Here is a 6,118-nt window from a genome sequence, read left to right on the forward strand (position 1 = left end):
ACAATGGAAAGGAAGAGAGTAGAGGAATTTGTAGAGTCTCTAAGGTAAAGATTGGGGATGAGGCAATCTTGTTTTTCTCTAGGGTTTCCCTCACAAAAATTCTCTCTGGAAACTCTCTCAAATTAGTGGGTATAAGGGTCTATATATAGTGGTGTGTGTTTGGAATACGAAGAATCAGTTTTTGCCAAACAGGGCTAATTGGCGGCTTGACCTCGCGGCTTGTCCAAGTCGCGAGTTCAAGTCGCGACGTAATAGCCTGGCCAGCCTGGGACTTTTGTCCTGTAGTGCGACAGCTGGCGCGACCCTTCAGCTTCCCTATATGCTTCTCACGTGCCTGCATTTAGCGGCTTACCAGTCATGAGTCAACCGCAAGTCCTAGCCGCGAACCCCTGCTTTCTTCCACATACTTAAGTTTTTCTTCACCTCTTCTCACACACTACCCTTACATTAATCCCACCTAAATACAGGGTTACTAAGTGCTAAATTACAAGCAAATTGGCATGGAATAAAGCCAACAAGATGGTTGATAAATTTCAACCTTACAGGGTGAAATTTGGTGCATTCTCCCTCACTTTCAAAAACAAAAATTCAATTCTTATGTAAGTTTATCTACTTTTATTTTTTAATGTTTAGTAATTTGAGTTGTTCATAATTCTTAACTATTACATTGAGGTTATCACTTAAATATGTTTTCAATCATTTTTAAAAATTATTGAATACAAGGTTTTTCATTTAAATATGGCCTTTAATTATGCAAACTCCCTTTATATTTTTGTAGGCATATCCTTTTATATTAGTTGCATAGTTATCTACCATATTCCATTCAATTAATTTTGGACTTATATATGATTTATTTATTATTAAAAACTTAATCTTACACAAAATTCATTCATTATATAACTTAAAGTAAAAAGGTTACTTCGTATAAAAAAATAGAGTAAAAGATTACTTCATTTTTATTATCTATTTAATTTTAATTAAAATAAAATTGTTTTTTATTTTCATTAATTTACACATAATTCTTGATTAAGCCACACATCGCACGGGCAAAACACTAGTTAATAATAAAAAGAAATCCATTAGAGGAAGAATTCAAATTATAGAAAAAATGAGATAAGCATAGGGAAAAAAAATTATATCTACCTATATATCTTTAAAATTTTAATAAAAAAGCTAATAGTAAAAAAAAAAAAAAAAAATCAAGAACCTATTAAACTCACGTGTCTATCCAAAACAATTGATAAAGTACTATAAGAAAATGGGTACAAACAATTAAGCTTTTGTTTTTATCTAAAAAAAAAATTATGCAATTTAAGTGTAGCCACTTAACACAATCATAGTTTAAAACCTAACTTTCATTAACTCATAAGGGTAAAATGTTAGAAAATTGTAGTTGACACTGGACACTCATTTTACCTAGGGCTATACATTGAGGGGAACACCTCTGCTGAATTGTATTACACCCTGATGAATACATACGCTGACTATATAGAATATATTCGGGTCAATTTGGGATTCGCTTTATCTGCTAAAACTGAAAACTTTTTGTCGAAAGTACTGTAGATAAAGGTAAAAGTTAGCTAAAATAGTATAGCGAGACCCATAAATAGTACCAAAAAGTGAAGGGGGGCCCATGAATAGTACCAAAAAGAAGCTGAATAGGAAAATAAGCTGGCAAAATTAGTCATGCCTCTACTCTCTTAAGCTTAGAGATGAGCCAACCAAGTTAGAGGAACATTTGAATATATAAATTATAATATTTGTTTAAAAAATACTTGGGCCATGGAGCTACAATTTCCTTTGCAGTGCTTGGTTTCATTGGATTATTACTACGCTTGTATAATGCACTGGGGGTGAAACCGAAGAGGTTTCGATCTATGTTTAGGAAGCAAGTGGACCCCTCGTCTCCCACAATTGCGCTGCTCTTCTCTTCCCCTTCTTTGACCAATGGTTGAAGCAATATGGTATGTTTCACTCGTATTACTTGGATAGAAATGATTTCTCCTACGTTTCCGCTTTTTTTTTTAAGTGCCTCTTGCACTGTTCATGAGACATGAATAGTGCAATTTGACAAATGCACAGTTATTTCATTAATGAACAGTAGCTGGAAAATATTTTTTTTATTGTTTTCAGTAAAATAAGCGGTATTCAAATGCACCCTTAATATCATCATCATCTTGCTAAGAAGTTCATCCCCTCTTTTTATTAAGGGGAACAAGTATTTTTCTTACTAGTTCATAATTCTATTAGTCAAATCTAATAAAATATTTTCAAAAAATATTAGTCGTATATTGCAACAAAGAGCAAAAGTTTAAGGATTGCATTGTTATTTCTTTAATTGCATTTTTAATCATTTTGATTTCATTAGGTTTAGTTGAAAAGTAACAAATTGGGGATTGCTCATTTTTCAAATATAGAAGAGAAAATTTGTTGATTTTAAAGACGTGGAGAGAATTGTGAACTACTCCAAATAGAGAGGAAAGTATTTTTTTCCCCTATTTTTAATATCTTATGTGAATAATAGTAATGCTGATTATAATATGAGAAAAATGTTAAGCTATACAGATCAATCAATCAATCAATGTATATATCATATACTATATATAATAGCAGAAGCCTTTTCCTGCAATTAAAGAGGTGTTGCCATATAGGAAAATTGTCCATCTAAAATTTAGCCACGTTTAAGTTAAAAAGCGATAAATTACATTGTTTGGTAACACAACAACACCGTTTAAAAGCCTATAATATAAATAATAAAATTAATCGGTTTAAAAGCCTCTCATTATAAATAAAAAAAATTAATCAGTTAAAATTAGATGTACACCAAGACAGAAATAAAGAGAGGCGATGAAACAGAGAAAGGCGATGAGGATACAGAGACAGAAATAGAGAAAGAGAGAGGCGACGAAATAAAAGTTCCAAAAAATGATTTTATAGACCCAAAACCTAGGCAAAACGGTAAATAGAGAAGGCATAAAGTGGGGACTGGGGAGAGAGAAAAATCTGCCACCATCAGACAGACAAGCCATGTACCTATAACCAGTAAAGTTATTGTTTTTGTTTTTTTTTTTTTTTTTCCTTTTCATTTTGAAATCTGGGAATTGAATATAATATAGGTTTGAATTTCTTGGTTGGATTGGTTTAGATTTAGATTTTTTAATAATTTACACATACGCTGCACATAACCTATCCCCTCTCTCATCCATCTTTCTTCTCACTGCCACTCTCTAATACGCAAACCCAAATCGTGAGATAGAGTTTGTCAGAGTGATAATCATTTTGGTACAAATCAAAAGAAAAAAGACTGGGATAGAGAATGGGATAAAGTTGAGAATAATAATCGTTTCGGTACAAATCAAAATAATGAGGCCATATGCCTGCAAACAATTGTACCTTTTTGTTTGGTTCTTTGGTTTTTGTGGTATTTTGATTATATTGGATTTTGACTAAGGAATTTAGATTAGAATAGGTTTTGTTTTGCCTATTTGGGTTGTATTCGTTTTGGGTATCTACCTACATGCATGGCATTTCATTTATGTTTTTTTTTTTTTTTTTTTTTAAATTTTTTAAACGTCTATGGAGCTTGCCGATCGGCCCAATCTAGCTCCGACGGGGGACAGAGGGTAGCGGCAGCGGGCATAGGTCAGAGGGAGGGTGGGTGGGTTGAGAAGTGAGAACGTGAGATGTGGGTTTTGGTCTAATGACTTCTTAGACTTGTTGTTTTAGGGTATATCACAAAATTAATGGTATTGGTAAGTCCATCCGTCAAAATCTATGATTTTCTTTTTTCTTTTTTTTCACTGCTGGCGTGTCGAACGTGTCGGAGCCTCATCGAAGAAGCCAAAAAAAAGAGAGACACTGCTCGGACACCGGAGTCCAGCAAATCATACCGGTTGTCAGACACCGACACGTCACCAAAAATGGCATGTCAGTGCAACCTAGCTATTTGCTCTGGCATATTCAATGACTTGGGAAGTGGAAGCAATGTAGATGTTTGTGTGATAACTAAGGTTTGTGGTTTAATTTTCTTTCTTGTTTGAATTTTTTTTTATCTCATAACCTAGACCAGTGTCACTAACTGATTTTAATCATGCTTGTTTGTCGAGGGACAAAAAGAGTACTTGAGAAACCACCAGTTGCCAAATCCTCGCACCTATGTCAGTTCCAAAGGATTTTCATTTCCGAAGAAGACTGGTTAGTAATTCTATCCTAAGAATCTTTAGCCGTGTAGAAGTTAATTGACTTATATGCTCTTATCTATTGATGAATGAAGCCAACTTTGTATGGTTTAAAGTATTAATTGTTTATAGTAAATTCAATTCATAGTTATTTGCACTTTCTTTGGTTTATATTAAATTTTCCTCTCCTTGATTGGGTAAAGTTTTTCACTTGTTCTCTGGGCCGAATATAAATTTTCTTAGAATATGGATTGGATTTGAAGAAATACATTATGTGGCAAGTTGAATCCAACAATAAGCCAAGTCAACGGGGAATAAATGAAATGTCTCAAGCTCCTTTAATATGTACTTATTTTCTATTTCTTTCTACTTTTAGTAAAGGACCGATGCAGTGTCATTTTACTGTTTCTGACTTTCACTTAAACCATTTCTTAAAAAATTCAGCAGAAGATAATGACACTTTGGTGTCTCCGCTAATCGCAATTATTTGTATGCAGTTAATTGTTACAATAATATTTAGGATGTGTGAAAGGTTTGTGACTATAGCAAGTGTTCCTAATTGTGTTAAATGATTACCAAATTATTCGCTGATTCATTTTATGTACTATCCTTTCGTTTCTATTCAAGAAGATGCAACAGGCAAAGACGATCAATACTATCTATGTTCTGCATGCAAATTGATGCATCCATGAGTTATTGATCATCTGATACCATCAAATTTTCATGGTTGCAGAGGTTCTATTGACAAGGATCACACCATTGAATGAAATGGTCGAAGTGATTGAAGGAGGAGATACAATGGAAGAATAAGATTTGGGATTCAACTCCATGTTGTAATTTGAAGGAATTTCTATTATACTTCCTTCGCTTTAGATCTCTTTGTGTAGAGTGATTTGAATTAACTGTTTCAGGTCTAATGGTCAATTTCAAATTTTGGTCTACTATGTTTGGCAGATTCAAGCTTGAAATCATAGTGAGTGCCTTAATCTTGTGACATGCCTTAAATTTTTAAATTTTAAAAATTACTTGATGAGGTTTAAAGGTATGGGTATTTTGAAATTGAGAAAGATACACAAACGACAATTAACAATCTTCTTAAAAGTTAACCTTCTTGTAACAATTAACCATTAACCTTCTTCAAGTTAACTATCATGTCACTTCTCTAATAGGTAATTTCCCGTTAAACATGAAACCTTCTTAAAAGTGTTTTTTTTTGGGTGAAAAACCTTCTTAAAGTTTAGTGTAACAATTAACCTTCAGCGGTGTGGTCCTCTGATGGAGGTGCTCAACCTCGCCTTTGATAATGGGCTGTGATTTTTCTGGCGTGGGTCCGATGGTGGGTTGTGGTGTGTGGGTGGTTTGAGGGGCTATGGGTTGCTGGGCTTTGTGTGTTGTGGTGCGATGGTGCTGAGTTGATCTAGCAGTGGCAGTGACTAGATGTGGCAGTGAGGCATGGATGGATTGCTAGGTTTTTTCTTGTGGTCTATTTCATTTCCGGAATATGCTTGGTGTGTTTGTGTGTGTGTTTTGTAGTGAGTCATGGATTGATTTTTGTCTTTTGGGTTCGGATGGGTTGGATTTTGATGGGGTTTGGGTTGGAGTTGGATTGGTTGGTTTGGGTTAGCGTGGTGTATAAGAGAATTTGGGAAAAAATACTTTTCGGTCTTATTAGAAGAATCCAGTTTTTACAACTTATATACAATACAGAGAAAGGGAAAACTAAGTAACTAACACTTGACTCTAAACTATGCACGTGTGAACAAAAAAATAACCAAGCAGCTCACGTGATGAAACTAACACTATTAAATACAATGCTACAGGTAGTTTTAGTCCTTAAGCTACTAGTTGTACTCTGTTCTGTAATTCTACAGCTTCACTTGATCTTGCTTCTGTCAAGGCATGATTTGATTCTTGCTTCTCACATTTTTGCTCCATATTCT

The sequence above is a fragment of the Quercus suber genome, unplaced genomic scaffold (genome assembly GCF_002906115.3).
Source record: "Quercus suber isolate HL8 unplaced genomic scaffold, Cork oak 2.0 scaffold_476, whole genome shotgun sequence".
Taxonomy (NCBI): domain Eukaryota; kingdom Viridiplantae; phylum Streptophyta; class Magnoliopsida; order Fagales; family Fagaceae; genus Quercus; species Quercus suber.